This window comes from Hypanus sabinus, chromosome 12 (genome assembly GCF_030144855.1).
Source record: "Hypanus sabinus isolate sHypSab1 chromosome 12, sHypSab1.hap1, whole genome shotgun sequence".
In the NCBI taxonomy this organism is placed as follows: Eukaryota; Metazoa; Chordata; class Chondrichthyes; order Myliobatiformes; family Dasyatidae; genus Hypanus; species Hypanus sabinus.
This window is the reverse complement of record NC_082717.1, coordinates 79,292,150-79,309,383: the sequence shown is the minus strand read 5'-3', so window position 1 is coordinate 79,309,383 and position 17,234 is coordinate 79,292,150. Positions and strand designations below refer to the sequence as shown.

General features: G+C 39.4%; 1 long non-coding RNA gene across 2 annotated transcripts in view; it reads right to left on the bottom strand.

Annotated features, from left to right (window-relative positions):
* LOC132402514 (uncharacterized) overlaps positions 1–16,419 on the bottom strand; it is a 33,486-nt gene extending 17,067 nt beyond the window's left edge. The window contains exons 1-3 of one of the 2 annotated variants that reach the window (XR_009514938.1): positions 16,343–16,399; positions 16,055–16,248; positions 15,161–15,224 (exon numbers count right to left, since the gene is read on the bottom strand). This is a non-coding gene — a long non-coding RNA (uncharacterized LOC132402514). Of the gene's footprint in view, positions 1–15,160; positions 15,225–16,054; positions 16,249–16,304 lie in introns of both variants that reach the window. The other variant, XR_009514939.1, reaches the window with a different exon arrangement.
* Positions 16,420–17,234: the final 815 nt, after the last annotated feature.

The following is a 17,234-nucleotide window of genomic DNA, read 5'->3' as shown; positions in this document are numbered from 1 at the left end:
ACAGCCTCTACTATAACTTCCACCTTTTCTTTCAGTACCCTGGGATGCATTCCATCAGGGCCAGGGGACTTACCTATCTTCAGACCCACAAGTTTGCTCAGCAGTACCTATTTAGTGATAGCTATTGTCTCGAGGACTTCACCTCTCATTGCATCCATAACATCTCTTTTTGGCATGTTAGATGTGTCCTCCACCGTGAAGACTGACACAAAATAGTCATTCAAAGCCTCGGCCATTTTGTCATTACCCAGTATCAATCCCCACTTCTCATCCTCCACATTCACTTTAGCCACACTTTCCCACTTTATATAATAACTATTTCTACTATCTGTTTCTATATTTTGTGCTAGTTTATTTTCATATTCAAAACCTCCCTTTCTTTATTGCTTGTTTAGTGGTACTTTGTTGCTTTTTAAAAGTTTTCCCAGTCTTTATTCTTGGTATGTTTGTATGCATGAGTTTTTAAGTTTGTTGCCTTCTTTCATTTCCTTAGTTATCCAAGGCTGGCTCTCCCCACCCTTACTGCCCTTGCTTTTAACTTTTTTCTTTGAAAGTTTTCCACACCCCCTTCCCATTGTAGTTTCCATTGTTTAGGCATGATACACTGGTTTTAGATAGAACTATTGCACCCTCCATTTGTATGAAAAATTCAATCATACTATGATCACTCTTTCCAAGAGGATCCCTAACTACAAGATCATTAATTTTACCTTTCTCATTGCACAGGACCAGATCTAATAAAACACGTTTCTTTGTAGGTTCTGTAACATGCTGTTCAAGAAAGCCATCATGGACGTATCTGATGAAGTCCTCCTCAAAACTGCCTTGGCCAACTTGATTCACCCAATCTATGTGCAAGTTAAAGTCCCCAAGTAACAGCTGTTCCATTCTTACATGCCTCAGATATTTCTCTGTTTATTGCCTGTGACACTGTAGTGTTATATTTGGTGCTTGTTAGAGAACTCCCACCTTTACTATTCCTAATCTCTACCCAGATGGATTCAAAATTCTGCCCCTTAGTTATAACATCTCTGGCTATCACCTTGCTCTCATCTTTAATTAAGAGTACAGCCCCACCTCCCTTACCTTTCTGCCTATCCTTCCTTATTACCTGATACCCTTGGATATTTAATTCCCAATCCCCTCCACCCTGCAACCACATCTCTGTAATGGCCACAAAATCATACCTCTTTGTACTGATTGGTGTCACAAATTAACTGACCTGGTTTCGAATACTGCGGGCATTCAAATAAAGTGCCCTTACACTCAGTGTGCTTTAAAAATCTTGTAATCTTTTACTCTTTTGCACTTTACTTTTCTTCACTCCACTCTTACTTTTCTCTTTTTTATCTGTTGTTCTTTCTTTATCTTTATCCATTTTTTTTTACTTCATCCCTACTTTTCCAATCTGTGGAACCCACCCCCCCTACAATTTAGTTTAAAGCCCTATCCACAGCCCTATTTAAGTGATTTGCTAGGATCCAGGTCCCATCATGGTTCAGGTGGAGCCTGTCCCATTGGTACAGCTCCCTCTTTCCCCAATACCGGTGCAATTTCCCATGAATGTGAACCCACTTCTCCCACAGCAGACAACTGCAAGGATTTTATGTCTTATTAGATCGCAACTGCTGCATGACTCCAGCTGAAGGGATGGAGGCAAGTCCTGTGCTAGAATACACAGAGAGATCCTCTGAAGCTTGGTGCAGCTAGTGCAAGAGATTTGTGGTTAAGAGTCACAGTCTCGGCTTCTTCTGCTACCACACATGGAGGGTCTGATTTGAGTGGGGAAGTCCCTCAAACATTCAAAAGGTGTATTGCCCCAGGGTACATGAGTGATCAAAGGTCATAGATTCAGAGAGTTATACAGCATGGAAGGGCATCCTTCACTCCATCTGTCCATTCTGACCAAGATGCCCCATCCAAGCTTGTGCCATTTGCAAAAGTTTGGCCCATAACCTTCTGAATCTTAAACACCAGGAATCCTGCAGATGTTGGAAATCCAATGCACCATATACAAAATGCTGGATGAACTCAGCAGCTCAGGCAGCATCTATGGAAATGAATGAGCAGTCAATGGCCTAAAACCTGCTGAGTTCCTCCAGCATTTTGTGTGGGTTTCATTCTAAACCTTCCCTATCCATGTACATGTCCAATTGTCTTTTAAATGTTGTTGTGTATCTGCTTCAACCACTTCCTCTGGCAGCACCTTCAAAATACATATGGACTCACTTCCTAAGACGCTTCATCTCACATTCTCGAAATTTATTGCTGATGTATTTATTATTATTAATTATAACTATTATTTCTTTTTCATTTTTAGTATTTGTAGAGCCTTTTGCACATTTATTGTCTGCCCTGTTGGTGTTGTGTTTCTCTGATTCTATTGAGATTATTGAATTTACTGTGTATGCTTGCAAGAAAATGAATGTCAGGATTGTATACGGTGATATATGCGTACTTTGATAATACATTTACTTTGAACATAACACTTGTGTAAGAAAATTGGCCCTTAAATTCCTATTAAATCTTTCCCTTCTTACCTTAAAACTGTCCCCATTAGTTCTTGATTCCTCAAAAACAGAGCGTATTTACCTATCTATGTCCCTCAAGATCTTATACACCTCTGCAAGTTCAACTCTCAGTGTCATATACTTCAGTGAATGAAGTCCTGCCCTGTTCAACTTCTGCCTGTAGCTCAGACCCAGCAACATCCTTGGAAAGCTTTTCTGCACCCTTTCCAGTTTAATAATGTCTTCCTCATAGCAGGGTGACCAGAACCGAACACAATACAATACTCCGTATGCAGCCTCATCCGTGTCCTGTACAACTGCACCAATATTTCCAAACTTTTATATTTAACACCCTAACTTCTGAAAGCAAATATGCCAAAAGCTTTCCTCTAAGGTTCCTCTTTCCTGCAACACATCCCAGGGTCTTGTCATTCATTGTGAAAGTCTTTCTTGGATTTGAATTTCCAAAATGCAATGCCTTGTACTTATCTCAATAAGCTCCATTTGCCATTTCCCCCACTTACTCAGTTGTTCAATATTCCCCCGTAAATTCTTTAAACTTCTTCATTCTTCACTATACTACCTATTTAGTGACATCTGCAAAATTATGAACCATTCCCTGTACATTCTTATCCAAATTGTTGATGTAACTGACAAAGAACAATGGGCCCAGCACCAACCCTTGTCACAAGTCACAGGACTCCAGTTCCATAAACAACTTTCTGCCATCACCCTCTGCTTTATACCACCAAGCCAATTATGAATCCAAGTAACCACCCGTCCTCATTTCAATGCAATCCAAACTTCCAGAGCATATGGAACATTATCAAAGGCCTTACTAAAGTCCATCTAAACCACATATACCACCCTGTCTTCATCAACTTTCTTGACCACAACATCAAAAAGCTTCATTTATGTTTATAAGACACCATCTCCTGCCCAGAAAGCCATCCGGGCCATACCAAATCAACTCCTATCTTTTCAAATGTATGTATATCTTATTCCTCAGAATCTCCTCCAGTAACTCAGCTATTACAATAAAGGCACAACATTTGCTACCCTCCAATCCAGCGGCACCTCACCTGTGGCTAATACTGCTTGTAACTCAGCCAGTGCACTTATAGTGTCTTCTCCAGCTGCCAAAGCATTCTTGGATAAACATGGTCAGGCTCTGGAGATTTATTTACTTTTATATATTTTACTTCATTCAGCACCTCCTCTACTGTAATGCAGACCATTCATAAGACCGTCCTAAATTTACTTTTGCTAATTCCAAAAACTACATGTCTTTCTCCATGGTTAAAAACAGAGGAGAAATATTCATTAATGACCTTGCCCCTCTCCATCAGCTCCACACAATGATGTCTGCTATGGTCTTTGAGGGAACCTATTCGCTTAATATACTTAAAATCTCTTCGAATTTTCCTTAATATTCTCTTCCAAAGCTATCTCATGCCCCTTTTTCTCCCTTCCTGATTTCCTTTTTGAGTACACTCCTGCATCTTCCATTCTCCTCCAGGGATCTGCTCGATCATAGATGCCTTTACCTGACCAGTGCCTTCTCCTTGACCTAGTCAGTGTCTCAAAGTCCCTCATTATCCTCTAATTTGTACTCTTACCTGCATTGCCCTTCTCTCTCTGACAGGAGCTTGCAGACCCTGAGCGCTTACTGTCTCACTGTTAAAAGCCTGTCATTTGTCTGTGATCCCTACCTAATAAATCTTTTCAAGCTCCCGTGTCATACTGTTAAAATTCAGCCTGCCCAAGGTTAGAAATCAAACCTGTGGATCAGTTCTGTTTCTTTCCATAACTATATTAAAACTAATAGAACTATGGTTGTTGGTCCCAATGTAATACCCCACTGTCTGCTCAGTTGCCTTCTTCACCCTATGACCAAGAGTTGGTTGAACTTTGTCCTCTATCTAGAAAGGCCCAAGGGAACTTCCCTGGAAGCGCTTATCAAGTTTCATCGAAGCTTTTAACATTATGGCAGACTTAATCTATGTTCGGAAATTCAATATCCCCTCCTATGACACTCTTATTCAACTGAACTATTCTTGCAATTCTCCACAATCTCCCTGAAGAATTGTTCTAATTCTTAATAACTATTTGGGGGCCTGTAGTATAACCTCAAGAAGGTGACAATTTCCTTCTTATTTCCCAGCTTCATACAAACTGTAACACCTGCAAGCCTCAGTGGATAATCCTTCAGTAATTTCATCTCAGACGACTGCTGTGACGTCCCCTTAAAATAAAATGGAACTTCCCCTCCTCTCTTTCCTCCAGCTCTATCCCATACAAACCATTTGTTATCCCAGAATGTTAAGCTGCCGGAGCCGATTGTTTCCATAATAGCTATAATATCCCAGTCCCATGCAGCTTTCCTGTAATAATGTCGTGGTTATTAAAAACAAGGCAACAGTACTCAATATATCAACCACATCCCACTAAGGATGTAAACATATTTGCCCGGTCTATTCTTAATGTATTTTTATTATGAATTAAACTTACTTTTGAACTTAAAAAAAGATGAAATATCCAGGCCCTTTAAACACAATAATCTGAAACCAAATCTAGAGGGACAGCCCATTACCCCAAGAATCTACAAGAGTTTGCACTAAAGTAAAGCACACAGAGAAACTGGACTGTGATTTGCTTTTTACCCTCCCTCTTTTTGTCATTAATGAAGGGATGTAACATGTAGAGCTTACATAATTAATGTATGCCAAGGTACTATATGCTGTCTGTACATGACACCATTTAGTGCAGAAGCTTCCAGAATTCTGTCTGCTACTGTGGACTTAGCACATGTTAGCCAAACGTGCTGCATCACTGCTTCAATCAATGAAGGATGCTCAACAGTTGTGGCAGGGCTTAAATACTATCACCTCTTGTAATCTTAAATCAAGAAATGTTGTCGACAGCAGGGTTTCACTTTCAGATGAGGTCAATGCCTTCTCTGCTCACTTTGACCAACAAAGTATGAAGGAAACTTTGCAAACTCCCACAGCTCCTGATCCTATGATTTCAGGATTAGAGGCCAATGTGCGAGCAACCTTTAGGAAGGTGAACCCATGAAAAACGTTTGGCACAGACAGGGCACCTGGCCAAATGCTAAATATCTGTGCTGATCAGCTGGCTGGAGTGTTCACTGAGACCATTAACCTCTAACTTTGGTAGGTACCCACTCACTTCAAGCAGGCTTCACTTATACAGCTGCTCAAGAAAAATGTGGTGACCTGTCTAAATGACTATTGTCCAGTAGCACTTATATCCACAGTGATGAAGTGTTTTGAGAGGTTGGTGACGAAACATATCAACTCCTGCCTGAGAAGTGACTTAGATCAGCTCCATTTTGCCTACCAGAACAACAGGTGCATGGAAGATGCCATCTCATTGGCTTCTCACTCAACCCTGGAACATCTGGAGAGCAAAGATGCATACATCAGGATACTCTTTATCAACTACAGTTCAGCATTTGATACCATCATCCCCTCAAAGCTAATCAATGAACTCCTAGTGCTTAGCTTCAATACCTCTTCATGCAATTGGATCCTCGATTTACCCATGTGCACACCCCAGTCAGTTCAGATTGGCAACAACATCTCCTCCACAATACCCATCAACGCTGTTGTACATAAGGTTTTGCTTGCTTTACACATATGGTTGTGTGGTTAAACACAAGTTTGCTGGTGACATCACTGTCATAGGCTGAATCAAAAGTGGGGACAAATCAGCGTACAGGAGGGAGATAGAAAATCTAGGTGAGAGTTGACATAACTACAAGCCTCTTAGACAATGTCACCAAGGCCAACGAGCTGATTACTAACTTCTGGAGTAGGAAACCAGAGGTCCATGAGCCAGTTCTCATCAGAGGATCAGAGGTTACCCTTGTACACTTCTACATGAAACACTGTTGCAGGAACACAGCATCCATCATCAGGGACCTCCACCACCCAGGACAAGCACTCTTCTCACCGATGCTATCAGGATGCTATCAGGTACAGGAGCATCAGGACTCACACCACCAGGCTCTTGAACCGAAGGGGATATCTTCACTCAAGTTCACTTAACCCATTATTGAAATATTCCCACAACCAATGGATTCACTTTCATGGACTCTTCATCTCATGTTCTCGATATTTAATGCTTAATTTTTAAAATTATTATTTTCTTTTATCATTTGCAGTTTGCTGTCTTTTGCACACTGGTTGAACACCCAAGTTGGTGCAGTCTTTCACTGATTCTGTTATGGTTATTATTCTATAGATTTATTGAGTATATCTGCAAGCAAATGAATGTCAGGGTAGTACATGATGACATATTTATACTTTGATAATAAATTTACTTTGAACTTCAGAGAGGAAACTGCACTGCAGTGGACAAGAAGACCCTACACCAGGTATTTAAAACTGCCCAAAACATCACCAGCACCAGTCTGCCTGCCATCATGGACCTATATACAGAAATGTGCCAAAAAGGGACCAGTAACACCATGAAGGATTCCGTCCACCCTGCTCATGGACTGTTTGTCACATTCTCATCAGGGAGGAGGTTACATCTACACCAGGCCCACTAGTCTCAAAAACAGTTACTTTCCCCAAGCATTAAGGCTGATCAACACTCCCAACCATCACTACTTTATTACTTCCTGATACGGACACTGGCATCACTTTATGGACATACAATCAATCTATGTGTATATGTTATCTTATGTATTTATATTCATCGTGTTTTTTTAATCTTATTGTGTCCTTTCATTCTGCATCAGATCTGAAATACCAATTATTTTATTCTTCTTTATACTTGTGTACTGGAAATAACATTTCTTACTTTGATAATAAATTTATTTTGAAATCTAAACATTGATTTTGTATCTTGAATCTTGTAGGCTATGCCATCCTTCTTTGAGTTCTTGTGTTAATAAAGTGCTTTATTCACAAAAGATACTGCACATTCTCCTTAATTTAAATAGAAATATGAAAAAAATTCTGCAAAATCACTCACCTTAGCTTTGCTCAAGGTTGGTTTCTAAACCATTTTGAGGACACAGAGCAATTATCACCAATGGCATGTATGCTGATTAATTGGGGATTTTTTTTAGACCTCATTGCCATTTATAATTGCTGACCTGTGGGACTGATTGTCAATTCTGATTAAGTGAATCCAAGTGTCCGACACAATCAAATGGTCCTCAAGAACAACCATTCACCTTTGCTGATTAATATCCTTGTCAAAGTAAGAAGGAAATGAAAGTGCCCCAGCATGTTACCGAATCACAATAGGATTTCAGGAGTTGTGCTTCAATCTTTGCTGGCTGCACTTCAAGGAAGTCAAATGGATTAATACCAGGACAATGGGGCAGACATCTGAAAAATAAGATGCTCAACTTTATTGTAAAACGTATCTCAGTGGCAATTAATGCAGTCTTCTGCTCTGCCAGGCTATACAGATGAATAACTACTTCAGGGGGTACAGAGGAAAATAAATGCAAGAGTACAGAAAATAATCAAAATGAAAAGGAACTGAGCAGTTAAATTAAATAAGAGATGTTCATTGATTGTGTAGAGCTAAAACGAAGGGTAAAATGAAGGGTTGTTGAAATAATGCTCAGTCAGGAGGTACTGAAGGATCGAGTCAATGGTCAGAAGTTGTTGATTTGTTACTTTCAGTTTATGACTAACAACAAGACATTGGAACCCCAGGCTGGGTAAAAAATAAAAGGCTAAATGTCTTTCTGTACTGATGTTACCATTTTGTGTGTCAGTTAAATATACCTTCACTTCGTTTAATTCTGAAATAAAAATGAAGAACTATAGATTATTATACACAAGAGCTTGCCCTATGCTGTCAATTTCTACGATGAGATGGTCATTCAAAGTACTTTACCATTTTGCTGTTGCAAAGGGTGTATTGTAGAGTTATGGAATATAGCAAATAATAATTTCAACAGCAACCAGTCTTCAGATTTCAATGTGGATTGCAGATTGAATTCAAAGTGCAGCTCAGATCGATAATCTTCTGAGAGCCTCAGAATGGGGTTGGAAGCAAATCAAGAAGCCCCCCATTGACCTGAGATGTCTTTAGATGTATGAATGCAGCTCAGAGGCAGTGCTGATTAACATTCAGTCTAGGGTGTTTGGAGTGATGATGTGAAGATCCAGGTGTTTGAAGATTACATGCCTCCAAGGAAGCATAGGCAACCCAAAGTGATGAAGTAAACAATGTGATTGTAACCTCTAGAACTGTATCGAGTTACAATTGATTTTAAAGTTATAAAAATGTGATGTACTTTAAGTTGAGGAGGCTCCTCTCCCAAGAGTGTCTCCATTATGATATTGTTTTGCTGAATGAAGATTTCTAGATCCACCAGCTTCAGAGTCTCTCTGGTGACTTTGTTCACAGTCACAACAGTGAATTAAAGTGTTCGGTGTTTAATCTGCTTGAAAAGCATTTGTAATTATTCTTATGGGCAATTTGGGCAATAGTTCACTATTGAATTGCAATCAACAAGCAAATGTTTGAAGAATTCTTGTCAATGGTACAACAGGAAGTAAAAATGTAGTGAGAATAACACATACTGAAGTTGTAGTATAGAAAGGTTAACTGTGCACTTAGTTCTAAGAGAAAGTAGCTAAATGCAACAAATCATATAGCATTTGTTCATTTTTAAAATGCAATGTGAAGCGAATGAAACTCCACACTTATAAAATAGAATTTTCAGGGTCAGAAAAACAATTCAGAAGTAAGTATTTTGCTCTTAATTTTAGCATCTGTTTATTGGGTGGGAGTAGTCACCAACTTACCTAATTGCACACCGTAATTGCGATATTGAGGCACAGTACACTGACAAAGACTGCAACAGGTCACATTGAGCAGGAGCAGGACATCACTGACTGTAACTTATGGAGTTTGCTGTTTAAATAAGCAAGTGCCAATGCCAGAATTTGATGTCCATTAACCCAATAACATCAATAATCTGAGGCAACTTGACTGTTATAGGGGAAGTAAATGTATGCTTTTTTGTATTTGCTAGTTGCACATGATTGAAATGAATTGCTGATATTCTGTAAAATTGCAAAGATCCACTCTATCCTCATAGGGATAATTAGTATGTGCAGATATTACTGCAGAACTATTAGACAGTAGAATGATCTGTGCACATGAGATTATATCAATGGTGGTGTGGAGTATCATTCCATTTAATTATTGAAGTTTTCATTCACTTACTCTTCAAAAATGTACTATAGACAATAGTTCACTGCTGAAATGCAGGCAACAATAATGGCTCTTCACTGTATCTATGCTGCATGGAGATAATGCAAGTAATATCAGATTGGCATTGTTTCAAAAAGGAGCTTAAGAACTCTCGCCAATGTCCTTGATTGTGTTTCTCTTTCAGTCAATGTCATTGCAGCAGATTGCCTGGTTATTATCATGTAGTTTTCAATGGAATCATGCAGTGAGCAAACTGGCTATCACATCTCCCACATTACTGGCAGTAATGTAATTTTATATACATTTGAACATAAATACAGTGGAGCCATATTTACAGTGGATACTATCTTTGTGGAAGTCCTGTAAAGAAACTTGCTACGTTCTACCGCTAGGAAAGATGCAATAAAAATGTATTTCTATGCAAGTTCTCCTTCTATTTTTATCTTGCACCCACCAAACTTGATACTTGATTCATCTGCTTGTGTTTACACTTGTCAGTCCTGGCACGGTTGAATCCACAATTTTAATGAGACATCCTCCTGCTCTCCCTCCTCTCTCAGAGCTTAGATGCCATGATCTCTGCTCTATGCACACTTGCATTTTAAATATCATCATAATTAAATGGAAGTCTATTTAACACTGACCATCTTGATTAAGTAAATTTCAGCTCTATGTATTTAACCTGGCCATTTATGTTACTAGACCAAATTTGTATCCTACCAGTCAAATGACTCAGTTATTCTGATGAGAGATTTGCTTTTTTTGGCTTCAATATTAAGAACATTTATACTTAGAAAAAGGAGCGAGGATAAATCATGTGGCATTATGAACCTGTCCCATCATTTAATATAAGTATGATTGAACTTCTAGCCATTTTCTCATTGTTTCAGGAGGCTGATGATCTGATATTTGATCTAAGCCTGGTCTTTGACACCGGAAGGGCTCCTACAATTAGTGATGGATTATAAACATTGTGCCTTATGTCTCTTGGAGCATCTAATACACTTCATATGGAGTGACGCTGGACATGCAGATTTCATGCACGGCCACACGCAAAAGACAACCTGAAGACAATCAAATGCTCCAAATAAATCAGAATCTGGTTTATTATTACTGAGATAAGAAATTTCACTGTGGCAGCTGTGCAGCGCAAGACCTAAAGTTACAATAAATTCCAAAATAAATAAAGATAAATAAATAAAACAGGATCAGTGCAGTGGTGCTCATGGGTTCATGGAGATTCACAGATATGATAGCGGAAGGATTTCTGAACTGTTGAGCATGGGCATTTAGACTCCTACATCTTTTCTCCAGTACTGGTAATGAGAAGTGGGCATGCCCAGGAAGTGAGGATCCTTAATGATGGATGCTAACTTCTTGAGGCACTCCTCTCGAAGATGTCCTTGGTGGTGGGAGGTATCACAGATAGTTAGCTCAGTCAATAGTGTGATGATCAAGGAGTATAGGTCCAGGGATTCCTAGGAAGTGTGATTGGGGAGGAGATTAAGTTTAGTGAGGGAATTCCAGAAAATTTTCAATCAGCTAAAAGCACGCCAGCCCCGGTAGAGAATTAAAATCAAACCGTCAGAAATGGTGGAGGATGGGGATTGTTAAGGATTAAAAGGATGTACCCAAAATCTCAAAGATCTATGCCAGAGAATGAGGTCATTGTACCCATGACAACTGAGCAGCTCGATCCTGCCTATCAGCTGCAGACCAACAGGCTCACAGGTCACAGCTCTACAAGTTTGCATCCAGGTTCTGTTTACAAAGAATTTTCCCACAATCCTGGAAGTATTTCAGAGTTAAGGCAAGGTTCAGGATATCCTGCCACATTACCAGCTGGAACAGAATGAATCTCAAACTGATTGGGCCACAGCAGGACCTGCTAACAAGGATATGAGTTTTATGAACTTGCTGCTTCAAAATTCAAATATTTAAATGAACTGTGAGCTGATATATGTTCATGATTCAAGTTCAGGAGGGGTGAATCTCAGGAATGCTATCAAATATTGACAGCAAGATGAAGAAAGGGGCATTTAGAAAAGTAACCGAAAGCTTTGGGAAAGAAAGTAGGGTTCTCAAAGAGGAAGAAGACGTGAAGAATCTCAGTTTAGTTTTAAATCAAGTTTCAGCTTAATTTGACCAGGATAAATTTTCTCATTTGGAGGCCAACCTCAAAAATCTATCTGAACAGTTCTTAAACACTGTTCCAGACACTGAGAGAAACCCCACTTCATTTGTGCCTGTTTTTACAAAATACAATGGTGCTTCCTGTTCGATGAGGAGTGATTTTAAATCCACAACCTTCAAACCCACCCTTCATTTTTAAGGTAACAGAAATCAAGCTAAAATTAAAGCACACCAACTTTTCATTTTGAATACAATATTTAAGTTTTGAGCAGTTTATAATTGAAGAGAGCAACTACAAGTGAAGGGTCGTGATCTGAAATGTTGGTTGTCCATTCCCCTCCATAGATGCTGCCCGACCTGCTGAGTTCCTCCGGTATTATGTATACCGATTGAGAGTCCAGCATCTGTAGTCTTTTCATGACGAGTTTCAGCCTGAAACGTTGAATCTTCTTTCCTCTCCAAGTGCTGTCTAACCTGCTAAATTGCTCTGGCATTTTGTATCTGCTACTTTGCATTTCCAGCATCTGCAGAATTTCTTGCATTTATCTTGTGTCTCCATGAAGCAGCCCAAAACTGTACTCCAGCACCTCTGTAAGATGTACAGAGATTGCCTGGCAAATGTAGAAAGGTGCACTCAACACAAAGCTAGCTCACTCAATAAAGTGGAAGGGTTGGGAGAAAAAAGAGGAAGTCCATTATATACCAAAAAAAACATTTTTGAAGTCAAAGTCAAAGTTTAATTCCCTATTCCCACTGGATATTCACCAACCCTGGTTCCACTAGGAACAACAATTGATGACGCATGGATTATGACAAATCCACAACATACAAATTTCAACTTGAACAGCGTGTATTGGGATATGGATGAAACTTCCCATTCAAGTCACATCTACCTAAATAGCACGCTGAATAAATGAACCAGTTAAAATCGAGTTTATTGTCAGAACAGTCTGGAAATAATTAGCAGGTCAGGGATCATCCATCAAAGTCAAATTGAGGTTATTGTTATTTGCAGAAGCACATGTGTGCATAGATGTAATGAAAAACTTACAGCAGCAGCAGCACAGGCACTTAGCATCAGATAATCAACATTCACGGGGAAAACATAAATATAATTTATACACAACTTTACAATTAAGTGCACAATTAGAAGGAAAAAAGCAAACTCCATTGGTGTGACAAGTGGTCAAAGTGGTCATCACTTTTGACAAGACTCTTCTCTGCTCTTTGTTTATTCCTTAACGTGTAAAAACATTTAAAACAAGGTTACAATTTTATGAAGGTCTTTAAACAGTCAAGTAAAACTTCTGAGGACACAGTATACAGCACAGGACCTGATCATGTCAGACTTCTTGACAGAGAAGCAAACAGTCTGGTGTCCTTTTAGCATATTTAATGCTCATTTATATTGATGAGTGGAAAAGACAGATTCTATTATTAAAACATAATTATCCAGACATATATTAATGAAAAACCAACATGTCCAGGCCTGAATAGCCTGTTGAAATGTTAAATCAGTCATCCATACTGAGCAGTGAATATAATTCCTTTTTGGTCTATTTTCCACCCTCTGCATTTTATGAGTCAGCTGATGCCCTGCTGTCTCCATCTAACATGCACAATGTTCTTTTTCCCCTAACTGCCTTGTTTTAAAATTCCTTCCTCATCTTGTTAATCCCACTCTCAGTAGCCCACTTCAGTTTATCAATCCCCCAAGAACTTTGAGTTCATCTACTTCTGACCCATTATTTGCCCCAAATTTAATTCTGGTGTTGGTATTGATTAATTATGGCCACATTTACCAAGATACCGTGAAATCCAAAGAGATCATTTCGAAAGATAAGAACATTGAGGTAGGTCAAGTGAAAAGCAATAACAGAATGCCAAGAGGTTTCAGTTACACAGAAAGTGAGCAGTTACACAATAAGGAGCAGCCATGATGAGGCAACTGTGAGGTCAACAGATCATCTTTAAGATGATCTCTTGATCTAGGCGAATGCACTAGGTTATTAAACCTAGTACATTGGCTTAACATTTCCACAAGTGCTGAGGTACAATGAAAAACTTGACTTGTATAACGTCCATACTGATCAAATAATTTCAATGGTACACGAGGTAAAATAATAACAGAGTGCAAAATTGTGATCATTGCAGAGAAATGGCAGTGCAGGTTGATAGTTCGGTGCAAGGTCACAACAAGGTAGATTATGAGGTCAAGAATCAACCTTATTGTACTAGGTAAACATTTAATGGTTTTATAACAGTGGCACAGAAGCTGTCATTGAGCTGATTGGCACATGCTGTTAGGCTTTTGTATCTTCTGCCTGACTGAAGAGAAAATTTCTTGGGTGGGTGAGATCTTTGATAATGCTGGCTGCTTTACTGAAGCAGCATGAAGTATGGATAGTATCCATGAAGAGGAGAATGGATTCTGTGATACAATGAGCTGCTTCCTCAATTCTCTGCAGTTGCTTGCTGCCACATGCAGAGCCATTGCATTACCAAGCAACGATGCATCCAGGTAGGATGCTTTCTATGGTGTATTGGTAAAAATTGTTGAGGGTCAAAGGGGGCACACCACATTTCTATAGTCTCCTGAGGAATTAAGGGGCACTGATACGCTTTCTTGGCTGAGGTGTCAATATGGTGGGAGCAGTATAGGCTACTGGTGATGATCACACCTAGAAACTTGAAACTCTCAACCCTCTTGACGTCAGGCTTGTTCAAGAGTCTCGTAACATCCAGATGGAAGCAGCCTTGTGCCTGGTGCGTGATATCAAACTATTGTATCTTCATAAACGATGGATGCGTTTTGAATAGCCCATGTGTTAAGCTTCGGAAAGCTCTCCCTAAACCCTTTTATCTCTCTGTATTTTTAAGACACTCATGGAATTCTACTATTTTGATAAAACTTATCTCAGTGTGAGGTTTTGTTTGTTAATGCTGCTGTTGTATTTGGGATGTTTGCTGTATTGAAGTTGCATATGAATGAATGGAAAGAGAACTCTACCTTGAATCTGTGAGTGGATTACAGCTGCTGGTGGTATTCACTTCACGTGTGTTCAGCCGTTTGAACAATAAATCTTTAGAGCTCATAAACTCTTGTGACAAAACAGGACCAGCACTGTTTAACTTTTGATTTGTTTTGCTAGACTAACTAATATTTCAAAAAATTGGGTTCATGGTGAGACAACTCTTTTAATTGAGCTTCTCTAACGTTTTTACCTATGATCAATTCAATCTAGCAAAATAGGACAAGATGCAAATATTCAAGCAAAGAAACAACCACATATCCCTACCTGTAGGGTATCGCACAGGCGATTGTCAATGGATGGGTAACCAGCACACATTATGAAGACTGCCCTAATTGAAAAGAACATCAGTATAATATTTGATACTATCAAGTATTAATGTACTGTACTTGACTCTATTAAGGACTCTATATAAAGTATTGATAAATATAGCATCTTGTCACAGGAAGTTAATTAGGATATGTTTTTCGCGGAGGAAGGACTCCTCCTATGACTCGCAATAAGTAAGCCAGCAATTGATATCAAAAACAAACAGAACAAAATCTCTATGGAATTAAAAGCTGAGCAAATCTTAGGCATATACAATAAAAAGGGAGCAGCTATTACATGGATTTGCTATGTACCAGCATCAATGGGGAAAAAAATGGAAAGGACTGAAACGTCGATTGTTTATGCCAGGCCTTCAGATTTTCGTGTGCGCTGCTTGGAAGGTAGGTAGGTGAATGAGAAGCTAGGTGGTGATAGCTGGAAGAGGGAGGGATCTGATAAGGAAGGAGGGGAGAAAGGGAATGAGGAGGGGCACCGGAGGGTGGTGATGGTTAGGTGAGGAGAAGACAAGGGGCAAGAAGGGAGCCAGAATGGGGAATGGAAAAAAATAGAAAGAGAGGAACTAAACCTTGTGGGGCACTTTACATTCGCACTGGTGTTACTCTGCTCTTCTTTACGATATAATGAAGTTCACCATATAAATGCGATTCTGTTAAGACAGGTGAGCACAAGCTTGGTTATGGAGGTGCCTTTGAAGCGGCATTTTAACAGTGTAGTACTGAGGCAAATGATGATGGGAACTGGAACGTACTCAGCACTCGATCGCTCAATTATCTGACATCAGTTCTAGCAGAGTCCATTATCTTCTGCCACTTACATCCAATTTACACATACCTTTGATCACTCCAAGATATAGCTGACATTCTGAAGGCAGAAATAATCTCTGAACAATTCATGCAGATCCCAGGTAATTTTTCATTAAAAAATGCAGCTTTGTTTGCTGCGAATGCTTTTTGCTAAGGGGGCCACTAATTTTTCACCAGCCTCCATAAAGAATCATATGCTATCCAATTACTCCTGCAGATTTCCTGTTGTATGAAGAAAAATAGGTCAGAAACTAGGCAGTGAATTTTCAATAACTTACTTTTATCCCCACAAGTAAAGGTATTCCTTCTTCCTTACATTAATGTACCACCGCCTTCAGAGTGAACTTATCCGGTCAGCTTTAGCCTTCCATTACTGTATGCAGTGTGAAGGTCACTCCCTGCCCTGATTGATGTGGGGGAAGGAAGCAACATTCCTGGCTGGCCCACAACCAGCTCTGCACAGCTGCATCAAGTAACAAATGGATTGGCAGCTTCTAAAGAATGGTCTGGCTGGGATTCAGGAGTTAAGGAACTATGTATGTGATTATGTATGTATTAATTTAAATAAGAACCAATCTTCAGTTCTTAATATAAATTGCAAACATAGTAAAGGGGAAGCTTTGCAAACAAACAGTACTGTGTGCAGAGCACGGGTTACCACCCCACAGCAGGTTGGCTTCTCCAGAGATATAGTTAGTAAGGTGAAGTGACTTTGCATGACGAGACGTTCTCATATGTATCAGCGAAACATAAGACAATGGACATACACTAATTGGTCTACAATAAACCACTGGCTAGGTTATTTTGCTGCATTGTGACTGAATTAAAAGAACCTTCCAGACCAGATTGATATTGTCACTTAGAACATCAAACGTGGTGGTAGTCATATTTGCTGCATCAAAAGTTGTGATATTTGTGTACTCAGAGATTCAACTGTCACAACATTAATTTTGAGTGTCTGGACTCCCTGTCTTCAGAAGCTTTCAGACATCTTTATTCCATCAAAGGTGTTTGAGCATTCAGAGGTGTCTTGCCAATTATGGTGTGCTCATGTTATAAATATGTGCGTTTGTGGACATAACACTAAACAAGGACATATATCACTAGACATAGCCTGCTTGAAATGACGTATAAAGATGTTTAATATCTCCAGTGACTCAGCTCACTGTCACAACAGGTGATGCATCTTCTGAACCTTCGTTTGGCTT